Consider the following 27,865-nt stretch of genomic DNA (forward strand, 5'->3'; position numbering starts at 1 on the left):
ATTAAAATAATTAAAGTTAATTACTGTCCATCTTTTGTGAAGAAATGTGCAATATTACTCTGTACGTAAGGAATAATTAACAACGTGCCATTGAATTATTCGAAAATAATGCATATCCAAGGTGGAAATGCGGCACGGCACGAATCAAAGTCCATTATTTTCAAATAATTTAAGGGACCGGAGTCAACACTCATGAAACATTTATCAACCATTAACAATAAAGCATTCAACAGGTCCATGATATAACTGACAAATAAGGCACATCATTCAGTGTGGACCGGTTATTGCTGACAGAATTAATTCGGGAAGACAAATGCAATAATCATATTGATTTTGTCCGTAAGAAACAGTGTCAACACATTAAAAAAACAGCAGAAAATAACACGGTTACAAAAATCTGTAGAACTGGTGGCTTTAAATGAAATATGGCATATATGCAAACACTGGCCATGAAGAAGGCTATTTCAGTCAATTTAGGAGTTAACAAAGTCATGCTGAAAACATTCGTAAGAGCATTAAACAAAGTTCTTGTTTGGTATCTTGTGTGTATCCAAAAGGTAAACTAGCAAAAATATAAAACGTTTAGACAAAATACATCAGATTGCATTTGTTAACAAATTTTCCATGGACAAGCAATGACCAGGCAATTGATGCAGTCCCTGAATTTATCTTAACTAACAAAATTAACACTAAACTTATCTGTTTAAGTGATATTTGGATGTATGATTTGATCAAAGCTGGTCCATAAAACCTTTCACTGTTCAAACTGAATGTTTAAGTTGGTGCTTTTAATGTTAAGCTCAAGAATTTTCTTAACTCAAAATCTTTTTTCTGATGAAACTCAAGAGTTTCTGATGCTTTTGAATTAACGTCTTATTTTCAAACCACTTTTTCAAAACCTTTAGTTTATGCACAGCAGAAAACTTACAGCCTTGTAACCAGTATGCTACCTCATTCATTCTTTATAGTCATTGTGGTTAATTTGTCTGTCTGTCTGTCTGTCTGTCTATCTACATTATACTATACTATTAAAAACTGTATTTTCTCATTTTCTCATTCCCACCAACATCTGGGCAAATTTTCAGTATCAATAAATATCAGCTTTAAAGGGATAGTTCACCATATTTACTCACCCCAAGTAATTCTAAACCTGTATTACTTTGCTCTGCTGAATACAAAGGAAGATATTAGTAATCAAGTAGAAAACAGGAGCACTGTTGACTTCCATAGTAGAAAAGAAAACTACTATGGAAGTCAATGGTGCTTAAAATTGTTTGGTTACAAACATTGCTTAAAATATATTCCAAAGAAATGTATACAGGTTTAGAACAACATGTGAGTGAGTAAATGGTGAACCATCATATTCAGAGGCGTCATGCCTGTAGGATTGAAAATATAGGGATTGGTAATATTAAAAATATAGGAATTTATTACTTCGTCACCATTTGTCACAACCCCCATTTCCATACTGTACCATCTGCATTCCTGTGCTTACAAAGACTATTGTTACAGCTGTTTGTTCAATACAGTGGGGGTTAAAGGTGTGGTCTTCTGATTGGTCAGTTTGAATGTATCATGTTAGGTTTGGTCACATGGTCAATGGATAGAGAATAAAGGTCTTGGTTTTCATGAGCTCTGGGCTTTTGCCTTTTGGCATTTGCCATTTGCTTTCTGCCCTCTGCTTTTCTTCTTTACCTGAGCTCTTGGGTTTAGGCCTTTAGGCCAAGATTCCAGTTCTTAATGGTGATTCTCTTTCTTCTAAACTTTATTTCTTTCTCTGTTCTCTATTTTATCAGGTAATATCTCACATACATTGGAAACAGTTAATTGTTTGTGTTAAGAACCATTTCATGCATTCATAGTGTAACCATTTCAATTGTAACTTTAAGTCAGTGCTGTTATTAAACCTTTTCATTTACAAATCTGTTGTTTAGTTTTGATTTAGTGTTAATACTTAAACGCTACATATTGCAATTCAATATATTTATATTCTAGCAATGCTCTCCCACATATTTTGCTATTATAACTGCACTTATTTCCGTCGTTGGTATAGGTTGCAGAAGGGTGAAAATTGACCAGAAATACACAGTTTTATAATATCTTGCTGTTAACATTTCTCAGTCATTTCGGCGTTCCTACAGACTGAACCACTGTAGTGAATCCACCCTTACAGTTTTGGTGCCGAAACCCGGGATCCCTTGCAGTGAGTTTTCTGAGTTTTACTTTGTTTGATCAACTGAATGAGGACTTTATCACAGTTAATCCTGTGAATGTATTAAAGGCCTTCTGACCACACAGTGGGTAAGTCTGTTTTCATTGTTTCATGGCATGGTTAGTAAAATCTCCATTTGCATGAATTGTATGAAACAGAAATAAGAAGGACCTTAAATGTCCTATCTGTTGTACAGTTAGAGATTATTTCAGATTATCTCCTCAGGGATGGAAGGGATTAATTTAAGTAATGATATATTGTTTGCTTTATGGAGCGAGAAAGTTGAACCTACACTTTCTAAATTATATAGAAAGGGTCTGGATTACTACGCTACCACTGATGATATTCTCACATGGTGGCGCATGGTCGGTGTTGAACAAAGAAAATCCAAACATGCTGACACCATTGAGGCTTTAAATTTCATGACGGGCAAGCAGCTACGTAAAAACAATGGAATTTTTGAGTCAATCCTGAATGATAAAGGTGATGAATTGAGAACCAAAAACGCTGAATTACAAAAGTCAGAGGCAAAGATCCAAAATCTTCAAACTCAGATAGATCAACTATCATCTGAGCAGGTAGCCCTGGCTAAACAGTGTGAGAAGTATAAAAACATCATTGCGGATGTAAAGGCTAAACTAATAGTGCGAGAGACTAAGTCTCCCCAAACGCTTAACAGCGATGGGACTAAAAAAGATGCTACTTGTACTAAAGAGAATGTATTTTCCAGAACCCAGAAAAGTGTTCCTATTTCAGTGATTGGGGTGATGCATCAACATGCTGGAACAGAACCGCATGATGTGAATGAAGCATTAGAGAGTCACAGACCTCCTGAAGCTCCAGGAGAACCAAGCTACAAACCCGGTGGCAAAATGAACAGGCTTTGTAATTCCTGTCATAAAATAGGCCATACAGAGGAGAAATGCTGGTCACTGGGCAGGGGCAGACCTCCACCTTATTATTTGAAATGTAGGAAATCACTTTCTAAGGGCAGATGTAAACAATCTGGTTTTGCTGGTAAAACTCTTTCTGAGTTGACTGCATTGTTCATGCAAGGACTCCAGCTGTTAACCTCACTTGCTAGTGGCTTAGCAGCCAGTTAGCATGTGTTTAACATTCTCATTGATTATCCTGTTTGCATTTCCTGATTTGTAATTGTTCGTAATGCATTGTTGTTTCTATAGAACACAAATTCTAGTTGTTTGTTGTACTATATGTACACATAGGCTAATGAAGTTAATTTCATAAAACACTTGACTGTTTCCATTGTAAGTGTTGGACAAAACATTAAAGTGAGAGGTTGTTGAAGCTACATGTATTCTAGACCAGTTGTCTTGTGTTAATGGATTAACTTTTGCTCTTGAAATTGTCTACCAGTTTCAAGTTGTATGTGTTTCTATATTGAAAGATTTGTCTCCTAAGTGGTAAACTCTGCTATTCCTTGTATAACTGCAGTAAGACCCTAAAGAGGAGCACAAAAATGCCATGTGGCTACATTGTGTTATATAATTGCATTAATGAAAATGTTTTACCTCACAACAGGATCCAGTAGCACTTTTACCATGCTTCCTAACTAAAAATACTGGTGTGAGAAATTTACAGAGCCAGATTACAATCTCATACTTATAATATCAAACTGGCTCCCTGTTTTAACAACAGGAACAAATTTGCATCACAATTTTATCTTTCTCACCTTTGTTGCAGCATGGTATTCACACATAGCCTCAGTTAAATTCAATCCCATAGCAAACAAAATTTGCCTCACATCAGTCATTATTTTAAACTGTCTGATGTCAAGCATCTGTTTTGGTTTCTTTTCATAAAGTTTGATAAGTTTTATGTCTCAAGTATTGAAATCTTGATAAAGAGTTTTTTATGTTTAATAATTTCATTAATTTTGCTATTATTTTGACATTTAATTTGCTTTTTATGTAAGACATTTAAATCTATCATGTTCTTTGTTTTTATTTTTGTTCATTTCATTTATAATGGTTATACTGGAAAATTAAGATCTTTATATATCATGTGGCTACACTGAATATATTGTTGTTATTGCTTCTTATGACAAAGTGGTTTGTTAAAACTAACATTTGTTAAGTTTAAAAAGAAGCATTTCATTCACATGTTTCTAAAACCAATAAGAGCTTTTATTAGTTTTTCTTTTATTTTCACCTTGACCATGTTTTTATGTATTTGACAGGGATTTAAGGCTGAAGACCAATCTGACCATTTAAAACTTGAGTAACAAATGCCATATGCTTTGATGTTTGTTGTGCCATTTGCTTAAATCACAGAATTCCTGCTGTTTTACATCTTGGGTGTTGCCTCAAAGAGAAGGACAAAAGTGAAGTCCCCCTTCAGGGCCTGTTCTTGTGAAAGTGTGAAGTATCGATGGAAATCTGCATAACTATGAAAGGTGCAATTCCATTCGATGAAGCCTTTCATGCAGGGCTGAAAGGAGAAGGACGTCTTCAAGACTCATCAGCAACAAGTTTGGACAATATGTCTGAAGATGACAACTGCACACAATTGAAAGCATAATCTTATGAGGGAAGGATTGTAATACTGGATTTTATTTAATCAACTTTAAGTTTATTTATGAAGAGCCACTATAAAACAATTAAACCTCAGGTGGTGTTGCTAACCCAAGTTTGACTCTTAGGTGAAACTGTTTACAGATATGCAACTCCCTGTTCTCCTAATCTCTTCATCACAAAGGCTTTGGCACTGTTAGCCTTTAGGCTCATATCATTGGGTATCTGCTGAAATATATGATGTAATGTATACATATTATGTGGTTCTAAGGTTGTAATTTTATATTAATGTTTATTATTATTGTAAGGGTCATAGTGCGATGAGTGAAAAGGTCTCATTTCTATAAAGTCTAAGATAAGATGGATTAAGGTTTTATAACTTTGGATAGAAGATGCATTTCTTGTAGAGGTGGGGTTTTGCCTTGATATTTCTGGCTAGTTTGACCAGTTGCCAAGATACTCCTGGCTAGTTTGACCAGGTGCTCTTTTAATATCACTTTGCACAGGTCAAACTGGATTTTGACCAGGTGTTCTTTAGTATCACTTGGTACAGGTCAAACTAGATTTTGGTAGTTTTCTCAAGCTGTGTATAAAAGGTGGCCTTGCAAAACATTCGGGGAGCCATTCTGTACTCAGAAGCTCCCACACTTTGTGTGTATTCAAACCTTATGGAAGAAATCTTTAACAAGAATCTTCCTAGACCACTTTGTGTGTCTTTAGTTGCCAGGTATGCTTTGTATTTTGTGAAATGTTCATTTTCCTATGCTGATCTTTAAGTGAATGTTTTGATATATTTTTGATGGATTTGAATAACCAAATTATTGATTTAAGTGTAACCTGCCTGGCAAAATAAATTGTTAATCTTTATTCATTCTAAAAACTTGTCAAATCTTTATTATATTTTCAGGGTTTAAGTTAAATGTATTGAAGGGGGCATAGATTAGGAGAATTGCCTCTATTGAAAATATTACTGGAGTAATTGCCTCCCCGTTTTAAGGTTAGATGGAGTAACCTCAACCTAAAACATAGATGGATCCTCTTATTTTCAATGTGTTTGGAGAAACCTCTAACTTTAACTTAAGTTAGAAGGAGAATGCCTCTATGCCCAGCTGTATGGAACTGCCTTAGCACCTTCAGAATTACACCTTATTCCCTATGTGAATATAATTCACTCTAAATAAATATAATAATAATTTTATAAATTATGATCAGCATCAGAATAGTATTGGTAACTAAGAAATTGGAGTCAGATTATAATTTAACCACAGAGGTCAAAGAAACAAATTAAATAAATGGAATTACTCTTCTACAGTAGAAGCGCTACGGAAGGAACGAATACGAGATCCCTTCACCACGCATTGGACTTCGACGTTGGGCCAATTGGGTGGCGTCTTACAGCTTGGTGATCCCGACGTGATGACGTATACCACAGGTGACGTAATTATGGTGACGTAGTACACCCGAAAAAGTGACGTGGTACTTCAGAAAGCTTTCCAGCGCGACAATTCAACCATAACAGAGGATTCCATTCATCGCAAAATAGGAGGTTTAAATGTATACTTTTCTATCTTCAGCTGTGTTGGTAAGTTGATTTTATTTACCTATTAGAAATGTTGAGGGTGAGCAAAAATACACCCGTGTATGTTGTAGAATGGGCGGTAACGGTAAACTCAGTGAAAGTCCGGAGAAATCCGTATAGGCATGAAAAATTAAAACAACAACACCGCAGTCAGTGAAATAATTGTGGCAGTGCAGAAAATGAAATAATACATTCACTCGCGCTCCGAATCAAACATCTTCTCCTGCGTTTACACTCAGAAGGAGTGAATATTACATGGACTAATGACTAAATGTTATCACGGTACATGACGAAAAGGCGTAAATTTGAGTATAAAAGTGGAAATATTGCCGTGGCGATTATCTATTTGCTCCGTGGAACGATCTCGCAACTTTATCGGAAACCCGTAAAGTATTAGCGAATATCCGTGAATATTAAAGTCATGTCGGATGAAATGAGAAAACTCCGTGCCCAAGTCGATGCATCCATGTATGTAAACAAACCTGCGCAAAACAGGCGATAATAACTCTGTTAATGGAAATACACAGCATTACAACAGCAGTGTAGATGAGGATAAATCCCCTTTGTTAGTAAATTAAAAGATCTTTTGTATGTTAAAGCAACAAAAGATAAACTTAAAATGGAGTAACATCCAAATTTTATTCTGGTTCTCAGCTAAGGGTAAACATTAGAGACTAAATGTAACTCCTTTATATGATTATTCATGTTGTCACATCACATGTGCAACACTTAAATAACAAGCTCATCTGAGCAAGAATTAACAATTGAATAAAGGATGTTAGATAAATGTAAATAACAGTGCAATTTAATGTATTTGTATATGAGAAGTGAATTTGGGAAAGCAGATTGATATGGCAATAGCACAAATAAAGCAAAGGTTCATATTTGTCCTTTTTTGAATCATTAAATGCTGCAAACATCAGTGTAGTAACTATACCTGATGAGTTAAGGAGATAAGTTGTAATTATGGGAATAAAAGATAAATGTAAGTGTATAAATGATTGAAGGCAGCATTGTTGGAGTTAGAGGTTCAGTGCATGCAGAGTGGAACTAAATGTTGGATATTAAGGAAGTAGGGATTTAATAAGGATTGTGAGTGAATCTCCTAAAGAACACTCAGAATTGGATAAGTGTAGAATGAAAAAAGTACATCTTAAAACTCCTAAATTATTGCAGGATTCCCTAATGGTGATATGAGGCAAATTAAGCTAAAGCTTTGACTGATGCACATAAAGATAATAATGAAACTGTTTTTACAATGGTCAATAAAACACGTGTGATCTTATCTCACTGAGAAAGAATCACCTCTGAGATTAAAAGGGTTTAACCCCCCTCTCAGAAAATATGTGCTGTTTCTCCTTGTTTCAAGTGAGATGTTTAGCTAAGTTGTAACAAATAAAATGCATCATTATTTTCTGTAAATCAATCAAAGTAATATTTAATGCCATAATTAACATCATGATATACAGTACTGTGTAGTCAGCACTATTAAAAGTTATAGGCGTAATCCTTTCTTTATGATGACGTGTTAATTGTTAAATAAACAATGTAACCCAGTTTTCTGTAAATTGTCGAAGCTAAGTCTTTGTAATTTCTCTATAAATCTGTAGAAATTGTTAAAGAACAATTTGATGCCCAATTATTTAAGATAGTGAAATTCATAAAAATAAAGTGTATAGCATAATCCTGAAATCATCACAGGAATACAGAATTCCTGATTAAAGTGAATCAGTGGAGCAAATAAAAGTCTTTTACACCTCTGTATGTCTTTACCTAGAATAAAGTTAAAGCCTTTAAAATAGAAAACAGCATTTGTGCCTACTCTGCGTAAAATTCCTTTATTCCTTTTCCATATTCAAATTGAATAACATCTAAAGAACACTTAGTGAGATCTCAGCTAAAACATGAGACAATTGTGCCCAATTTCAAAAATTCCAACTGAGGAAAGAGTTGAGCCCCTCAGCATGTGCTTGTGGTTTAAAACAACAGAGAGCTGTTGTTGTTAGTGGAGATGTTAATGTAGCTGATACCTTAGGGTCAATGTAGAGAAAAGTGTTCTTAATTTTGCAGATTTTAAAATGTCCTACTAGAAGCCCTTGAGATCAGTTTTAAAATTATTATTTTAATAAATATTATTTTAAGATAATGTAATTTATATTGTAATCACATTATGATATACATTATATTGTAATGGCCAGACAGGCCTCAGATGGTGAAAAGTGATAACACTACATGCATTTCAAACTTAAACGGTTCAGATCCACCAAAAGACATTGAGAATATTTAGATTCAAATTTAATTGGTCAACTATCTAGTGCCAAACGGGGGTATGTGTATGTCTATGATTGTGTATGTTTTTGCATGTTGCTTTGTTTTTTGCTTTGCAGGAGCTTTGTTTTTTGCTTTGCAGGAACACTGAAAATTATGCCACAAGATAGTGGACCAAATAACCCTTCCCTTTACTGAGACACTTAGACTGCCAAAAATCCCCCAATTTAATCTGGTTTGACAAACTATTCCAAATTTAATCTGACCTCTGAAAATTTATTTGCAAAAAGTAATAATACAAATCTTCTTAACATGAAGAATTTACTGATGTCATTAACCCTGTTAAACTACTAATGCTATCATTGACAGCTTATTGGTTTTAACATCAGTGGAAATTAAAAATGATATCATGTCTTAATGCAAATTGGCCAAAACTTTAGAAATGAATGTTTCTCTCTGTTATTTTAACATCTTTCCTTTCAGGTGGACCACTGTGACTCCTTAAGAGTCCAGATGCCAGAGGGGTGTCTGAGCCTAAATTCAGGCACAAACCTGAAATACAGGAGATGGGTGTGATAATGATGTAAGGGGTCATACACATCTCACAGTAATAAACTATGATGGTAGTTAACTAGTTATATGACCTCCCGATGTAGCATCGGTTTAAAATTGTGCAACACAAATTCTTCTAGATTAGAATCCACCCATCTCCCAGATTTGAACATATAGTGCACACATTTTTACCACTAAAACATAACATTGTTACCTGGTATAAGTTTTAAAACTATCCAGGTTTAAAGCACCACATATGTATGATTAATGACGCAGAATCCAATCACTAGAGTTTGTCATACATACAATAGCATCTCACACATAGGAGAGAAAATTAAAGGTCTACTCATGATTTTAATTTCATGGTAATATAAACTATTGGGTCAAATTTCTATTGAATTATGTGAAACATTTCAGGGTACATAGAACATATGTATGGTTATAGTCACACATCGGTTGTTTTGTCTCTGATTGTACAAATACAGGTAAAATAAAAACTATTAATTGATTACATAAGACATATTTGAGATTAAAATAAGTAGGTGAAGAATGAAATCATTAGCATGGCTGCAGACATGTCTAAACATTTCAAACTTTACAAAATGGTTATATTTGAAGTGCTGGCACTTCTAGTGATCAATCACATAAATCCCAATCAGACTCCTAACCATTGAATGTGACTAAACCAACATATATGTACAGAATTATTTGACAACATGCAAAGAATTGACAATGGATAAATTAGAAATTCAGAAATTATTTGATTTAAGTTTAAGTTCTCTGGGTATGTTTTAAGTTACTTAATTGAAATCTTGGATCTACTTGGTTAACTTGCATTGAAAGGTTCTGAATAATTCCAGGATTATTAAAATTTTATAAATATATCATATTATATATACCTTAGTATAAATATCTGTATTTTATATACATAAAATTGCATGTATTTGTATTATATTTGAATGGTATTGTTATTAAATGTCTTAATGATGTATACCACTGGTAAATATGCCAGTTAAATTCAATTTTGCCACTCTTCCTTTAAAATACACAGATTATATAAAAATTCCACTCTATACAAGAGATGCATAGTAGTGAAGAATTTGGTAATTAAATGGGATCATCTTATGGGAAATTACTTTGAAAAGAGAAATAAGACCTTTTTACAATTCGCACCTACTATTATGAAACCTCTAGTAATGTCATATGTTTTTGTAATCTTTCACAACCATTTTCTTCCAATGAAAGTCAAGTTCTTCAGTGTTCAGCCATTGCATGATCATGTGTTTGATGTTCTTCAGATGTCCCACATACAGTGGTGCATTGTCAGTGCGAGGAATTCCTTCACCTATGGAGGTCTGACTATTCTACAAAAATAACCTTCTGCCAATAGGTAACAGAGGACTTTTCAAAATGTCAGATAAATATCCAGGGAAGGATCCCGCTAGACACACATCTCTCTGTGGTGGGGAGACACTTTCAACGAACACAGCACACAGTCATTGACTGACACTATGAATTTGGTGCAACAGACGATTCTACAGACTGTGTATCATCTCAACCAGGCTCAGGTAGAAACAAACCTGGCCAAAGGAACAGCGAAAATTTTGTCAAGTTCATCTATTCGTTCTGCACAGTATGTATACACTTGGTGGGACTGGATGTTTCGTGGGTGTGTGATTGGCAGTGGACTTGTGTTAATGTTCTCTTTGCTTCAATGCTGGTATTTCAGATCGACAATTCGTTCTTTACGGACATCTGCCAATGCTGCTATCACCCAAAGTCCCCTACAAGTGCCCGCCATACAGAGACTGTTACAATAATAAAAAAAAACACAAGGATTTGAATGACCAGTAAATGGCCCCTAGGGACTATTCTGAGATTGCCCCAAGGGCCCAGGGAAGGATTGTAATACTGGATTTTATTTAATCAACTTTAAGTTTATTTATGAAGAGCCACTATAAAACAATTAAACCTCAGGTGGTGTTGCTAACCCAAGTTTGACTCTTAGGTGAAACTGTTTACAGATATGCAACTCCCTGTTCTCCTAATCTCTTCATCACAAAGGCTTTGGCACTGTTAGCCTTTAGGCTCATATCATTGGGTATCTGCTGAAATATATGATGTAATGTATACATATTATGTGGTTCTAAGGTTGTAATTTTATATTAATGTTTATTATTATTGTAAGGGTCATAGTGCGATGAGTGAAAAGGTCTCATTTCTATAAAGTCTAAGATAAGATGGATTAAGGTTTTATAACTTTGGATAGAAGATGCATTTCTTGTAGAGGTGGGGTTTTGCCTTGATATTTCTGGCTAGTTTGACCAGTTGCCAAGATACTCCTGGCTAGTTTGACCAGGTGCTCTTTTAATATCACTTTGCACAGGTCAAACTGGATTTTGACCAGGTGTTCTTTAGTATCACTTGGTACAGGTCAAACTAGATTTTGGTAGTTTTCTCAAGCTGTGTATAAAAGGTGGCCTTGCAAAACATTCGGGGAGCCATTCTGTACTCAGAAGCTCCCACACTTTGTGTGTATTCAAACCTTATGGAAGAAATCTTTAACAAGAATCTTCCTAGACCACTTTGTGTGTCTTTAATTGCCAGGTATGCTTTGTATTTTGTGAAATGTTCATTTTCCTATGCTGATCTTTAAGTGAATGTTTTGATATATTTTTGATGGATTTGAATAACCAAATTATTGATTTAAGTGTAACCTGCCTGGCAAAATAAATTGTTAATCTTTATTCATTCTAAAAACTTGTCAAATCTTTATTATATTTTCAGGGTTTAAGTTAAATGTATTGAAGGGGGCATAGATTAGGAGAATTGCCTCTATTGAAAATATTACTGGAGTAATTGCCTCCCCGTTTTAAGGTTAGATGGAGTAACCTCAACCTAAAACATAGATGGATCCTCTTATTTTCAATGTGTTTGGAGAAACCTCTAACTTTAACTTAAGTTAGAAGGAGAATGCCTCTATGCCCAGCTGTATGGAACTGCCTTAGCACCTTCAGAATTACACCTTATTCCCTATGTGAATATAATTCACTCTAAATAAATATAATAATAATTTTATAAATTATGATCAGCATCAGAATAGTATTGGTAACTAAGAAATTGGAGTCAGATTATAATTTAACCACAGAGGTCAAAGAAACAAATTAAATAAATGGAATTACTCTTCTACAGTAGAAGCGCTACGGAAGGAACGAATACGAGATCCCTTCACCACGCATTGGACTTCGACGTTGGGCCAATTGGGTGGCGTCTTACATGCCCATTCAAACTAAGGGGCACGTGCCCCCTTGGTTTTTTGAGCCAATGGATTTTGCATCCAACCTCAAAATCAAATAAGCGTCCATTAATCTGTTTTTGACCTTTAATCTATTTAATATGCACACAATTATACATTCTGTGCTGCATCCTTGTCACTTTTCGGAGATTTTCGCCGTTTTGATCATGTTACATTACTTTTATTCTGGCGGCAGCTGGCGCTGCAGTCAACGCAGTCGCAGACGTCATCAGCGTCTGGGCGCGCTCACGAGCTCTCTCCTGTTGCTGGCTTGCTGCTGCATTTTGCTATCTGAGGAATTAAAACGTGTTAGAAACGCTCACAACATTTCCAAACCCCAGTACGGTAATGTGCAGTTAACCTCCTCTGTGTAGAAAATGTATGGTTTTAAATGTGACCGTCTCAACGTTATATTAGTAGAGATTCATCTTCTTGGCACAACACCAAAGTTCGCCAGAGTTCACGCGGGCGCGGAATCGCACATGCTCACATATGAGGTAAAATTTTATGCAAAAATCCGTTCCTCTAATAATTTTATCTAAACATATTTTTTTTAAATCATTATTGAACATTAAAATCAATCACGTGGCTATAGCTTATGTCATTTTCGTTGTTTATATACTTTATGGATTTAAAATTATATTAATTTTATATGATAATGCAGTTGTTGTGCAAAATGCATTAATGACACAATTAAACAAGCCATTAAGACTTAAATAAATAAAACATGCCGTTTCAGATCTAAATATTAGGTATGATGACAAAATTTTCAAAAACCCCAAAACTCTAAATTTATCACATGACTAGACAGAGTAGACATTCCCATTTGCAAAGAAACAAGGATTGTAAAAATCTATTGAGTATTGAGAAAGTTATGATACTGTATTTTTAATATTAGAAATCAGGGGAAAAAGTTATATATGGATGTCTAAGGAATGTGTGTGACCGAAATGCTGCTTATTCACAAGTTTTTGCTTGTAACTTTCTCATTTTATCAGATATTTGCATGAAATTTTAACAGAAGGTAGTACTTTCAAAATAAATTATAAACATTTACTGTTTTAGTTGGAATGGGCATCAAACTTTAGTTGGAATGTGCATCGGACCCATGGTTTTTAGAACGATACCTGCAGTGGACGTTCTGACAGAACGTTCACTGTAGTCTATTAATAGATACGCGACTACGAAATTTCCGCGGTTTATTTAAATACCTTCTCCACCATAGACTCAGAGTAAAATGTTTCAGGACCAAGATAAAAGATATTTATTTGGGTCCATCTACCTTTCATTAGAGACCAGAGCTTAGTGGAAGCACACCGCCCGGTTGAAACTGATGTTTAAACAGTTGCTGTGATTTAAAAACACCTCCGAGTTGAAAGTTAAAAATATCAAACGCTTCCGGTGGTCGGACTTGACCTATTAATTGTCGTATTTAGTAAAAACATACTACAACCTTGCGGCGAGAAGTGGATATTGCATGACACACATTTAAAAGTACTGCGTGGGCTGAAACAGATTCTTCGACCCAGAAATTCGACGCGCGTGCCCGCGATGTCAGCATTGCTATAAATATGATGCAAATGTGTCATTATTCCGATTAAATAGTATTTGATATTAAAGTTAGTCATCACTTTTATTTTGGAGGTTTTTGCATGAAATCAAAATTAGATTGTTAGAAATGTAAGTGCCATGGAAAAGACTGAAAGCTCTATAATATTTCGTTTGATGTCTATGTATGCACAAATTTCTGTGAGCTGTTGACACTGTGCCCCCTTAAAAAAAATTGGTGCATGACGCCCCTGATCATATTAATTCTCCACTATTCAGATAGTTAGACTTCTACAGTAAATGTGCATTGGAAGGACAAAAAAAATCTGGATTTTGCATAGCACAGCACAACACCTTCCAAAACACCTCAATTTCCTAAGTTAGATGCAAAATGTCTGACAGCAGGGTATGCTTGCCAAAACCTCTTTTGCAGGTGTTCTTGCAGCCTGACTCAATACAGTCTAGGAGGAGCCCTCATTAAGGATATTTCATCTCAGCTTTGGGCTTTGTTTCTCCATATAAAGTGTTTAAAAGCTTGTTTGTATTACTGTGCATTATTCCCATTATCTTTACCAGGCTTCTGTAGTTGTTTCAATTAGGAAAAATGATTTTAGCCTCGAGTTAATTAGCTTCAGTGTGTGCATGTGTTTGCTTTTACAGAAAAACCACATGAATTTAACATTTTTTCACATTTGATCACATTTGGCCACATACATTTCAATAACACCTGTGGTCATGTGTGCAAAAACATGTCCCTGCAAGAGGACAATGCCACCATGTTTTAATGTAATCCCAATGGTTTTTAAATAAGAATTTACATGGGATCACATAAATACGTTCCAAAACCACGTTTCACGTGTGATCATGTGTTATGCACATGTGCAATTTGTGGCTTTTCTATACATAGCAGATGATGTCAACCACGTACGTTACTCACTTCTCAAACTCTTCTGCCGCCATCTTGACTACCTGATTCGGCAAGATCGATACGTCAGTCTAGGTGTTTCTGTACTTTGTTTTACATCAAATATTCAATCATCAATCATAAACTTTGCATTATTTGAAAGCTAAAACACTCAAGATTCATGTTCTGAGCTTGTTTACACTGGAGTGAAAAGGAATAAATGAAATGCAGAAGGACCGCATATTAATATAAATGTCGGTACTCACATATCTTTTCATATGGTTCTGATCATTTCTGACATATCCAAAAAAACGTCAGTGTACATTGCAAGTAAGGGTCCACAAAATGCATCCCACATTTTAATCCAAAACAATGAAAAATAGGGAAAATCCCGCAAGATCCTCCTTTGTTTACATGTGCGCTTACGATCATGTTTCACGATCACTGAAAATGCATCCATTTCTGCTTCGTTAAACTGTTCTGATAAATATTCCGCATTATTTTTCTGTTTTGTCCAATCAGATAAGGTTTGAGAACTTGAAATGTCCTGGAAGCACACATTGGGTAAGCAAGGTGTCATTTTGCGCACATTCGCTTTTGACTAGATGAAGCCAAAATGAAGCCTGCCATTGCCTATCCAGCAAAGTTTTGATTTGATGGGGGTAGTAACCATTCATGAAACGATTACAAGGATTCAACTTACGTCAGTAAAAAGTAAGTTTTACTTGGAGTGTGCTGTGCACCTAACAAACCATCTACTGGGGCCTAATTTTGTCCCTAGTAATGTGGTGAATTTGTAAAAAAGCTATATTATCCAAACTATATTTTTTATTTTAAAATTGATAAATAGTTTACATTAAGGTGTAGATTTGGATTATTAGTTGTATATAAAGTACGATATGTCCCCATTTAGATACTGTAGGTAAACTTGTGTGTGTTTGATTGTATGCCACTCAGTCACTACATACTGTAAACACTTCAGCATCAATATTTGTCAGCACTTTAAGTGTGTAAACACAGACTCCATTTACTCGCAGTGACATTACTGGTGGCAACGCCAGAGGCTAAGAACTACAGTCTGACTCTTCATTACAATAATCTGCATTGTGAAAAATTCATTTATTCATTTAGAGAAGTTTGTAGCAGATTATAACATTATTTCATTGTGATACAAATCTCTATATTCGTTAGAGATACTGAAGATTTAAGTTTGTGCATGTGCAGGTTCTCTCAGTCCCATAATCTCATGTTCTTGAGGCACTGTGCAAAATACATAGAGAAGTATTACAATCAAACGTAAATGTCAATCGCTAAAGTTAAATAACTGCTAGTGGAAAAACTCTTCAGAAGTTACGTCCGCAGAGGCTGGGAGAGCACTCATATCATCATCAGTCCAACAAACTTTCAAAAGCCCAAGATCAAGAAGAATAATGAAAAAGAAGAAAGATGAGAGAGAAAGAAACTGTGCTGCATTATATGATCCGATTGAACGGGGCTGTTGACGTACCATATCAAGACTTTGTGTCAAGCCAGATTAAAGACTTGGATTTGAGGTCAGTTTGGGGAAGATTTTAAAACAGAGTAGTGATGTAAACCCTTGCTGTGGAAGATCATGATGTGCATTCACATTTAAACCTTGGTGTGAATCTGAACCAACTGGTCACCTGGCAACATGCGGGTTTGCATTAAATTCTGTGACTATCGAATCATGTGACTGTCGTAGATGTTGTACTGATAATTGGGGTTAGGGGGACAACCTACTACAGTCACAACCTCACACTTAAAGGTCCACTGTGTAGCTTTTTAGGGGTATGAATCGCAACCAATGGCTCAGTCCACAACTCACCCCTTACTTTCGAAATGCATAGTGAAGCTACGGTAGCCACCATAGGACAAACACTTCATCAAAAGTTTCACAATGCACCTTGAATGGAATTTGACCTTGACTTACAGTACACAACACGTTTTAAAACTAAAAATGCATGACAATATAAAAACAAGTCAGAGGTGACAGAGGGATGTGTACATGAAATGTACCTTTAAACACACCTGTCTTAAATAATCGAATGAGAGGGGAAAGGGTTTGGTTAAAATAATAAAAAGATTAATTGAAATGCTTGGTAAATGGAAGTGCGAGGATTCTTTGCCAGAGGTTTTTCTCTGTTTTTTCCCCGATTAGATGACACCTTAACCAAGGCACTCATGCTCCAGAATAAAAATGACTCCTCCAGGGGTGCACCGCGCACCCTCAGCCGTTTTGCCGCGAGCGTCACAGAGCAGGTGTGGAATTTTAATGAAGCTGTTTGAGGAATAAACTGACAGGCTTTTAGTCATTTACACAACATCACATAATCAGCCTGTTTGTGTTACAGTATCAAACTGTATGTTGCTGCATCAAAGTATACAGTACTACGATCAACACAAGATTCATGCTAAAAACACGTTCACTGACATCACTGAAATTTGAGCTGTCAGCCTCTCCGAGGACAGAGTAGAGGCAGAACGATAATGAAAAGCAGAACTGAGGTCTATTTGAATATGTGTGGTATTCATTCAGCACAGCAGAATTTAAAGAGCATTAAAGACGTCAATAAGTGCATTATTGAGGGGAGTCTGATGGGAGTCTTTGACATTTTTCACAGGTTGGGGGTCATGAGGTGAGCAGTGTTACTTTAAAAAGGTTTACATATAGAGAACCCTATAGTTAAACTACACTGCCACACTGTGCCCAATATACTAAAAGCCTTTGTCATTAGGGATTGTTTAACCTTGACATTTCTCCCTGGCAAAAGCACAGCGTCTCCGCTCCACAGATTCATTTAGAGGGACGCCCAGGGAGTTTTGACATGGAGCAGAAACAGCGTGTCAAGGAGGCATCATCCTAGGGCTCTGAAAAGTAATTTGATTATCAGGCTAACGGTGCGTTTTTATAATAGGGGATGAGAGCTGCAGAAACCTCTGGCTACTGATCAGGTGTGTGTGTGTATATATGCTCATGAATGAAGAGAATATTGAGAAACTTGTTTAGATAGAGCGAATTTTATATTTTGATGCTATACAGTAATTCGATTTTTTTTTTTTTTTAGAAAATAATAACATTTCTGACATACTTCATCCCAAACTAAGGCGGTTTCAGGTTGTAAAATGAAGGTATCTGTGAAGCTAAGTGTGAAATAATTTTTGGGGATTTACTGTTTTCTACATTAAATCATCCTACATAATGTAAAGAACATTGTGTGAAAATATAACTTTGATATCTTTATACTGACTGAGTAAGGTCATGTCATGAAATCAATGAGTAAAATCAAACTAACCATTCAAATTGTTAAATACGGGATGGCATTGCCTTAGTGAATAATTTAACATTTCATATTTTTTGGAATCTGGTTAATGCCAAATAGGCTAAAAGTCAAAATATGACGACATACTGTATGCTTTATTTTATACTTTTGTAATTGTTTACTAAGTATAAGGACAGTTTTCTAGTAATAAGGACGTTTAAAGGGTGGTGTTAGAATAAGACCAAGTATGTAATAATGATTGGCAAAACATGCATTTAAAACTTGGGGGCTCTAATGGTATTTCATGCATTCTGACAAATTTACACAGTTCAAGAGTTGGATTCCTCATGCTAAACATGGGCAAAGTTTTAAAGAACCATTTGAACATAGTGTATAATGGAGTATTTTTGTGCCAAATGCACTTCGTTTGGGTTCTTACAAGTGTTATGTGACCATTAAGGACATCACAGGATAAACCTTATTTTTGCATTGTTAATTTTACAGACTTTACATTTAGTCATTTAGCGGAAGTTTTTGTCTAAAGCAACTTACAAATGAGGTAACACTAGAAGCAATTAGAGCAACTCGAGAACAGCAATATATAAGTGCACTAGAACTAGTCTAATCAAGTCTAACACCGGTGTTTGGCGGAAAATATGGGTTTTTAGCCAGCTACAGAGGCAGCAGATCTTGTCTCAACCGGCACATGATTCCACAGGTGGGGAACCAAACCAGAGAAGGTACACAATAGTGATGTTTTCCCTTTTTGGGATGGCACCACAAGTCGTCGTTCTGTGGTAGAGCACAGGAATCTAGAGGATACATAAGTCAGTATAAGCGATCGAAGGTTATGGGCTGCTGACCCAGTGGTGATTTTAAAGGCCAGTAGCAGAGCTTTGAATTTGATGCGAGCTGCTATAGGAAGCCAGTGTGACCTGAAAAAGAGAGGAGTGACGTGCGCCCTATTTTGGCTCATTGAGACTCTTGCTGCAGCATTCTGGATCATCTTTAGAGGTTTGGTTGTGCATGCTGGGAGTCCAGCCAGTAACGCATTGCAATAGACCAGTGAGGACAGAACAAGAGACTGGACTAGGACTTGCATAGCATGCTCAGATTGGAAAAGTCTAATTTTGTTGTAGAGGATGAATCTACAAGAGCGGGTGGTGCTGGCAACATGCTCTGTGAAATAAAGCTGATCATCAATGACCACTCCCAGGTCAATAGATATGAAAATAAGTTCTGTCTTTGCAAGGTTCAGCTGGAGATAATTATCCTTCATCCAGAGTAAGATGGCACTCAGGCATGATGAGATGGGGGCAGAAACCGTGGGATCATTAGGCTGGAACACCAAGTGGAGTTGTATGTCATCCACATAGCAGTGGTAAGAAAAGCCATGTTTCCGAACGACAGAAACCATGGATGTCATGTATATAGAAAAGAGCAGTGGTCCAAGCACTGAGCCTTGGGGTACCTTGTTATTGTAACTTTGGGGTTCGGAGATGTCACTTCTCCAGGATACTCTAAATGACCTACCTGAAAGATAAGACCTTAACCATAGTAGTGCCATTCCAGACACATAGCCTTGAGGGTCGACAGGAGGATGTGGTGATTGACAGTGTCAAAAGCATAGATCCAGTAGGATCAGTAAAGGTGATTTGGAGGCTGCCCTTGTCTGCCTTGGGGCTTTAATGACTGTGAGCAGCGCAGTTTTGTTGGATAGACTGCTGATGAAACCAGACTGGTTGCTGTCCACGAGGTTATGTTGTGTGAAGAAGGAGGAGAGCTTGTCAAACACCACACGCTCAAGAGTCTTGGCAATGAAGGGAAGGAAAGATATGGGTCTGTAGTTCTTTAACATTGCAGGATTAAGTGTGGGTTTCTTCAGCAGCTGGGTTAACCGGGCCTCTTTAAAAGCTGTGGGGAATGTACCAGTGGAAAGAGATGAGTTGATAATGTGGGTAAGAGCAGAGATAACCGATGCAGAAATGGCCTGAAGGAGATGGGTGGGTATGGGATCTAACGGGCAGGTAGTTGGGTGGTTAAAGCAAAGATCTTGGAAACATCCGCTCTCTCTTTATTAGAGAGAAATAGGAGAGCAGTCACATATTAGGAGTTTGAGCATGTGCAGGAGATGGAAAAGTTACTGGCCTTTACACTCTTCGGTCTTCACACAATGAGGCTGCCGTGACCACTGCTGCAGTAAACTAAAGTCAATTTATAGTCGTGCGTAAGGTACAGACGACGATGCAAAAGTATAAATCAAAACTGATGCGTAACGCTTAGGTTACTCATGTAACCCCGGTTCCCTGAAATAACGGGAACGAAGCATTGCGTCAGTTTGCTGACGCTATGGGGGAAACTCCTGTTTACTCCGTGATTGAAGCCTATTGGTTAACGTCTGTAGAAAATACAGACCAATGACGTTTGAGCCCGCGCGGGGGCGTGGCACACGTCCCTATATAAGCCGGTGAAATACGTCAAGAGCTCATTATTATTCGACTGAAGCGCGCAGCCGAATAACACTCGCTGCGTAGACGTTTGTAGCACGGCCAGCGACGCAATGCTTCGTTCCCGTTATTTCAGGGAACCGGGGTTACATGAGTAACCTAAGCGTTCCCTTTCAATACGGTTCACTTCGCATTGCGTCAGTTTGCTGACGCTATGGGGGAACGTAATCCCATCCCGCCGTGCATACACAACGGACTGAGGTGCCCTTACCGGAGAGACACTGCATGTGGCCCTAACCCAGCATATACATAGCTCTAGCGAGCGCAAGTGTAAGCACCATATATGAGACAGTAATACGCATACAGTGAAGTTTCTAAACGCACCATGATGCATATACAATAGAGCACGAGACGGCGGGTTCCCTGAGCGCGCCGCGAGCTGTGCATGATTTATTAATAGGTAGCCATGACGGTGAGCTAGCAACGCACCGTGAAGGCATACAGAAACGCAATCGCGTGAATCATTAAGCCGATAAGACCTGTGCTTGTAAGGCAGGGACATCCAGGCTATAAAATCTGACAAACGTAGACGGCGAGGACCAGCCGGCCGCGTTACAAATGTCAACGATAGAAATCCCCGTAGACCAAGCCCAAGATGAAGCCATACCCCTCGTGGAGTGAGCTTTTAAACCAACTGGACAATGTTCATTCAGGGAGGCGTAAGCCAAAGCAATGGCTTCGACGATCCATTTAGATAGCCTCTGTTTAGTGAGCGGCATACCTAAGGAATGTTGTGCGAAGCTTACGAACAGCTGATCTGACTTGCGGTATGAGGCAGAACGGTCCGTGTATATTCTTAACGCTCTGACGGGGCAGAGCGTGTTCGGGGTTTGTTCGCCGTCCGCCGTTGGAAGGGCGAGAAGTGAAACCACCTGAACTCTAAATGGCGTGGTCAAAACTTTAGGAATGTATCCCGCTCTCGGTCTAAGGATCACTTTGCTATCGTTAGGACCGAATTCCAGACACGACGGGTCAATTGAAAACGCGTGTAAATCGCCCACTCGTTTAACCGATGCCAACGCCAGGAGGAGAGCGGTTTTAAACGAGAGAGCGCGCAGGTCAGCCTGCTCGAGGGGCTCGAAAGGGGGACCGCGCAGCGCTTTCAGGACCGTGGACAGATCCCAAGACGGGACCGTGTTAGGTCGCGGTGGGTGTAGTCTGCGAGCGCCTCTGAGGAATTTAATGATTAGATCATGTTTTCCCACGGTGCGACCGGCGATAAGGGCGTGATTCGCCGTTATCGCCGCCACATACACTTTAAGCGTCGAGGGCGCGCGACCGCTGTCCAGCATTTCCTGCAGAAAGGAGAGAATATGCTCCACTTCACAGGTGTTTGGGTTTAAGTCTTTCGTCGTGCACCAATCAGAAAAAATAGACCACTTTTGAGCGTAAAGGCGCCTGGTAGATGGGGCCCTAGCTTCAGTTAGAGTATTTAACACTCGTCCTGAAAGGCGTGAAGGTTGCCGTTCAGAGACCAAACGTGTAGATTCCATAGCTCCGGCTGTGGATGCCATATCGTCCCTCTCGCCTGAGATAGGAGGTCTTTCCTCAGCGGTACTGGCCATGGTGCTGATGTTTTCAGCTGCCATAGGTCGGGGAGCCACGGTTGATTGTGCCAAAACGGAGCGACCAGAAATTATCGCGCATTTCGTCTCTCTTATCCTCTGAAGGACCTGTGGTAACAGGGCCACCGGAGGAAAAGCATACAGAAGACACGCCGGCCATGCTTGCGACAGGGCATCGTGATGTCTCGAGAAGAAGATCGGGCAATGCGCGTTCTCGTCTGATGCAAACAGATCGATCTCCGCCCGGCCGAAGACGGTCCATATTCTCTCGACCGTCTGAGGATGCAGTCTCCATTCTCCCGGCGGCGGACCGTTGCGCGAGAGAATGTCTGCACCCGTATTGGCTACACCCGGTACGTGAGTCGCTTTTAACGAACGTACGTTCGCGTGAGCCCATAATAAAAGCCGTTTCGCCAGCCTGGATAGGGAGCGAGATCTCAGCCCTCCTTGGTGGTTTATGAACGAAACCACCGTCATACTGTCCGACCGCACTAGAACGTGTTGATGTTGGAGTTTCGGTCGAAAGTGTCGTAGCGCTAAGATAACCGCCCACATCTCGAGGTGGTTGATATGTAGCTGAGACAACTGGTTGTTCCACGCACCGAAGGCGAGCTCGCCGTCGCAGTGAGCGCCCCAACCCGTCGCAGACGCATCCGTAGTCACCACTTTCCTCCTGCTCACGGAGCCGAGCTCCGTGCCCGAGAGGAAAAGGTGAGGGGATGTCCATATCGAAAGCGCTTTCACGCAGCTGTACGTGATTTTGATTAATAAGCGGCCCGACAACCAAGCACGGGGCGGAACTTTCGCTTTCAACCAAAACTGAAGCGGCCTCATGAACAGCATTCCCAACGGTATTAGTGGGGATGCTGCTGCCATCAGACCCAGCATTTTCTGGAATCGTTTGAGAGGGAGATGTGAACCCGCTTTGAACGATGCCGCCTCGCGTCTGACCGTGAGCGCGCGTTCCTGTGTAAGCCATGCCCGCATCTTTAATGAGTCGAGCGTCGTGCCTAAGAACGTGATTCGCTGCGTGGGGGTGAGCAAACTCTTCTGGAGGTTGATTTTGAACCCCAAATTCTCCAAATGCTGGAGTACAACGGTCTTGTGCGCAGTAATTTCCCTCTCTGACTGTGCCAGAATAAGCCAATCGTCGAGGTAATTCAATATGCGGATGCCGCTCTGTCTGAGAGGGGCGAGAGCCGCATCCGCACATTTGGTAAATGTGCGTGGTGCCAGAGATAATCCGAAGGGCAGAACTTTGTACTGGTATGCTGTCCCGTCGAACGCGAATCTTAGGAACGGCCTGTGACGTGGCGCTATCGGAATGTGAAAGTAAGCGTCTTTCAGATCCACTGATATGAACCAATCGCCCGGTCGAATTAACGCCATGATTCGTCTGGCTGTAAGCATTTTGAACGGCCGTTTGGCAAGAGCGCGATTCAAAACGCGTAGATCCAATATCGGTCTGAGGCCGCCGTCTTTCTTTGGAACGAGAAAATAACGACTGTAAAAGCCTGATTCGCTTTGATCCGCCGGGACCGTCTCTATCGCGTCTTTTAGTAATAAAGAACGCACCTCTTCCCTGAGGATCTGTATACGATCGTCTGGGACAGTGGTGTAGAGAACGCCGCGAAACCGGGGTGGTCTCCGGGCGAATTGAAGTGAATAACCGTGTTGGATTACGTTTAGAATCCAGCCCGGCATACCGGGGGTGGATTGCCAAACGTGAAATTTGACGGCGAGCGTCGATATGCTTATGGACGTTAAGCCGTGTGTGTGTGTTTGTGTGTACAGAGGAGGAAATTTGCTCTTTTTGTGAAAAGGTAAAAATTTGTGTTTCGCTGTTACAGCGAGGGTGTGTCCAGCGCCCGAGGGGACTGAAACACGCAGAACTTTCGAGGGCGGGCCGGCCGAAGCGGGACCAGAGCCTCTTTTCCTCCTCAGACTCTCTTCAGGGAGGCGGTGCCGGCGTCGGGTCCAGCGTAATCCTAGGACGGGGACCGCGGCGTCGAGGCGGGCCAGCCGGTCGTGCAGGACGCTGGCGCTTGACCTCCGGTTCAGCTCTCGGCTGGGGCTGAGCTGGTGCTGGCTTAGGGCGTTGAGTTGGCGGCGGTTTTGGGCGGCCGGTCTCAGACGCTGAGGCAGATCGTTTCGGTAGAAAATGCCGCATAGCCTGCGACGATTTCTGTGCCTCAGTGAAGCGCTGGGTGAACCCCTCCACAGCGGAGCCGAAGAGCCCCGACGGTGACACGGGCGAGTCAAGAAGGGCAACCCGGTCCGTGTCCTTGATTTCCGTCAAGTTCAGCCACAGATGTCTCTCCAGAACAACCAGGCTGGCCATGGCTCTTCCTACAGCCTGAGTGGCGACTTTAGTGGCGCGAAGGGCCAGATCAGTCGCGCTGCGCAGGTTTTGAAAGGTCGACGGGTCCGGACCTGACTCGTCCATGTCACGGAGGAGTTTTGCCTGGTATACCTGCAGTACCGCCATCGTATGGAGAGCGGATGCAGCGTGTCCGTCGGCGGCGTAGGATTTCGACGCCAGGGTCGATGTCAGGCGACAGGGCTTCGACGGATGGTTCAACTTAGCCCTCCATCCGCCGGCTGAAGACGGGCAGAGATGGGCGGCGACAGTTTCCTCGAGCGGCGGCATCTTAGAGTAGCCGTGTTCGTCGGCGCCGTCCACTACGGAGAGGACGTGGGAGACGGCGCTCTGAGCTCGGGTGGAGTGGGGAGCACGCCAGGATTTGGTGAGCTCCTGGTGAACCTCAGGGAAAAACGGCGCCTGCCGTTGGCGGGATGATTGACGGCGCCCGGGCTGCAGAAACCACTCGTCCAACCGGCTGAGTTGAGGCTCTGACGGCGGCGACCACTTGATATTGAGCTCCGCCGTAGCTTGCGTCAAGATGCGGATGAGCTCAGAGTCGTGAGGACGCGACTCGGTAGGTTCATCGGCGGCGGCTGCGTGGGCGTCGTCATCCGAAGCCGCCCAATCCTCCAACTCCTCAGAGGATGACATCATCTCCAAGTTGTCACCGGACCCAAAGGAAACCATGCCGCTAGCACTCGGCAGGGGGCGTAAGTCCTCACGGGCGAAGGTGACAGGATGACGGCGGGGAGACAGAGCACGCGGGGGATGAGCCGGCGTGGACTCGGTCTCAGGGCGTCTTCCAGCTTCACGGCTCCGCTGCTGTTTAGGCGGGAGAGCACGGGAAGCCTTCCGTTTAAAGATCTCGAGGCGGGAGCGCAGCACCGCGATAGGAAGGAGCTCGCAGTGGGCGCAGCCCGCCTCAGTGAGTACGGCCTCGGCGTGGGCAGGACCCAGACAGATGACGCACTCTTTGTGGAAATCCTCCACGGGCAAAGGGGCTCGGCAGGAGCCGCAATGCCGAAGCGACATTATCTCAACGCGCTTCTGCTCTTTTAGATACTCTTGTAGGCTCACCGGAAAGCGGCAGGGGAACACGCTGGTGTGTTGTAGTCCGCTGCAGCGCTTGGATCGACGGCGAGTAAGGGCTTCTTCTTCGGAGCAGCGAGAAGGTTCGCGCTGAAGGAGAAAAGTAATGAGCTCTTGACGTATTTCACCGGCTTATATAGGGACGTGTGCCACGCCCCCGCGCGGGCTCAAACGTCATTGGTCTGTATTTTCTACAGACGTTAACCAATAGGCTTCAATCACGGAGTAAACAGGAGTTTCCCCCATAGCGTCAGCAAACTGACGCAATGCGAAGTGAACCGTATTGAAAGGGAACCTACGCCATCGCGGCTACGTCGTAGGACCAACACCTTAACTGCTTAAACAACTGCTTGAATTGTGTAATTGAATTCAGCAGGACCCAACAGTCTTTAATAAAAAACAACCTAAACTAACGCGAGAAAGCACGAGAAGAAGTGCAATTTCAGCACGTGAGTCACAGGTAAACAACGCAGCGTTTCTTAGCAACAAGACTGCGGTAAATTTCACAAGACTATAAATAAATACACTTACACACTCCTGTAGACTTCTGTTCATAAACTGCTTCTCCTGGAAACTGATCTGGGAGTGCTGTTTAAATTCTTCTCTTGGCGTTGGCCATTTATCCAAAGTGACTTACGATGCATTCACACTATACATTTTCATAAAGATGTGGATTTCCTATTAAATTCCCCCATGACCTTGGTGTAGTTATTGCCATGCCATACCAGTTGCCCTGCAGGAAAGCCAATGACATTTCCTTATGAGACACTCTTAAAAGAGAAGTTCATAAAACTCCAACTTTTCTAACTTGGTTGTGCTTACATCTCAAATATACAGCAGAATATACAAAGTAATAACCACAGACAGAGAGCCAGTGGTACGATGATACACAGCACAGCGCTAAAAAACGCAGCATGAATACTGAAATGTTGAATTTGCTGATGTCTTGATTTTTTGTATGTGGGACTCACTTTGAAATCAAACAGAATAAGGGGGTGACCATCTACAAAGAAAGTTATTCTTTTATATTTACTTAGCAACTACAGAATATTGGTAGAGCTACAATAGGTGTTATATAACCCCATGGAATTATAAGACACAAGACATTCAGTATATACCTTATGTGTGCAGTGCTCCATATGCTTTGGTGCCCTATAAAATGAGAAAACCAAAGTAAAACTGTCTTTTTATTGACCTGGGGAAAGCAATATCTGCAGTGCATGCCACTAGAGGTTAAAATATTGGTAGAGACAGCGAGTATTGAGCAGTTACTCAGCCATAAGGTGAGATCGAGGTTTATTCATTACTGGGGTTTCAGGATACAAAAATGGGTCTGCAGCGTACATGTCAGTATGTGTAAATATGCAAACACTAAACAGTTCTGACTCAATTCTATTATCACTGGGATCTGTTTGTGATAATCTAAGCATTTTATTGATCAGGACAGTATGTCTACTGTCCCCATGTAAAAAAATCAATTAGGTTAAATAGATGTACTAAACTGCAGTGCCTGGAATAATGCGGCAAAGTTACTCAAGCAGTGGAAGTGAACTAAATAGACTTTCGGACAAGTGAACTTTCCAGCAGTATTTTAACGTGAAAAAGGATGTTAATGTCATTCTGCTAAGATCAAACATTTCACAAAGTACAAAGCATTTGTCTGATTAAGTGAAACATTTGCTTTGAATGGTTGAAGTACTCTATTGAAGTTTGTGACAAAGTATGTCTAGTCCGGAATAAAAAATACAGGCATTAAAATTGTCTTTTTTTTGTCCTCTACATCCAAAGGCCAGAAAATTGTAAATTAACTTCCACATGGATGCATGCATATTACGCATTAAATATACATGCATATATTTTTCTCCCTCCAGAATTGTGAAAGAGACGTTACAGTCTGTGGTTTGATTCATGGTAACTGTGGGTTTGGAATTTCACACATCGCATCATTCAGAAAAAATGAGCTTTCCTCTTCCTCTACACATTTTTTCGAATTTTTCTTTTCACTGAGCAAGCGACGCCACAACATATGTCACGCTCTGGAACGCACACTACATCATAGCATACAGAACACATGTTAATATGCAACCTGCATGGCTAAAGGTATGTCTTTACAGTAAGCCAGAACATATCGATAATCAAAGTGGTTGGCATTGATGAATGAGACAT

The sequence above is a fragment of the Paramisgurnus dabryanus genome, chromosome 1 (assembly GCF_030506205.2).
Source record: "Paramisgurnus dabryanus chromosome 1, PD_genome_1.1, whole genome shotgun sequence".
NCBI classification, from domain to species: Eukaryota; Metazoa; Chordata; class Actinopteri; order Cypriniformes; family Cobitidae; genus Paramisgurnus; species Paramisgurnus dabryanus.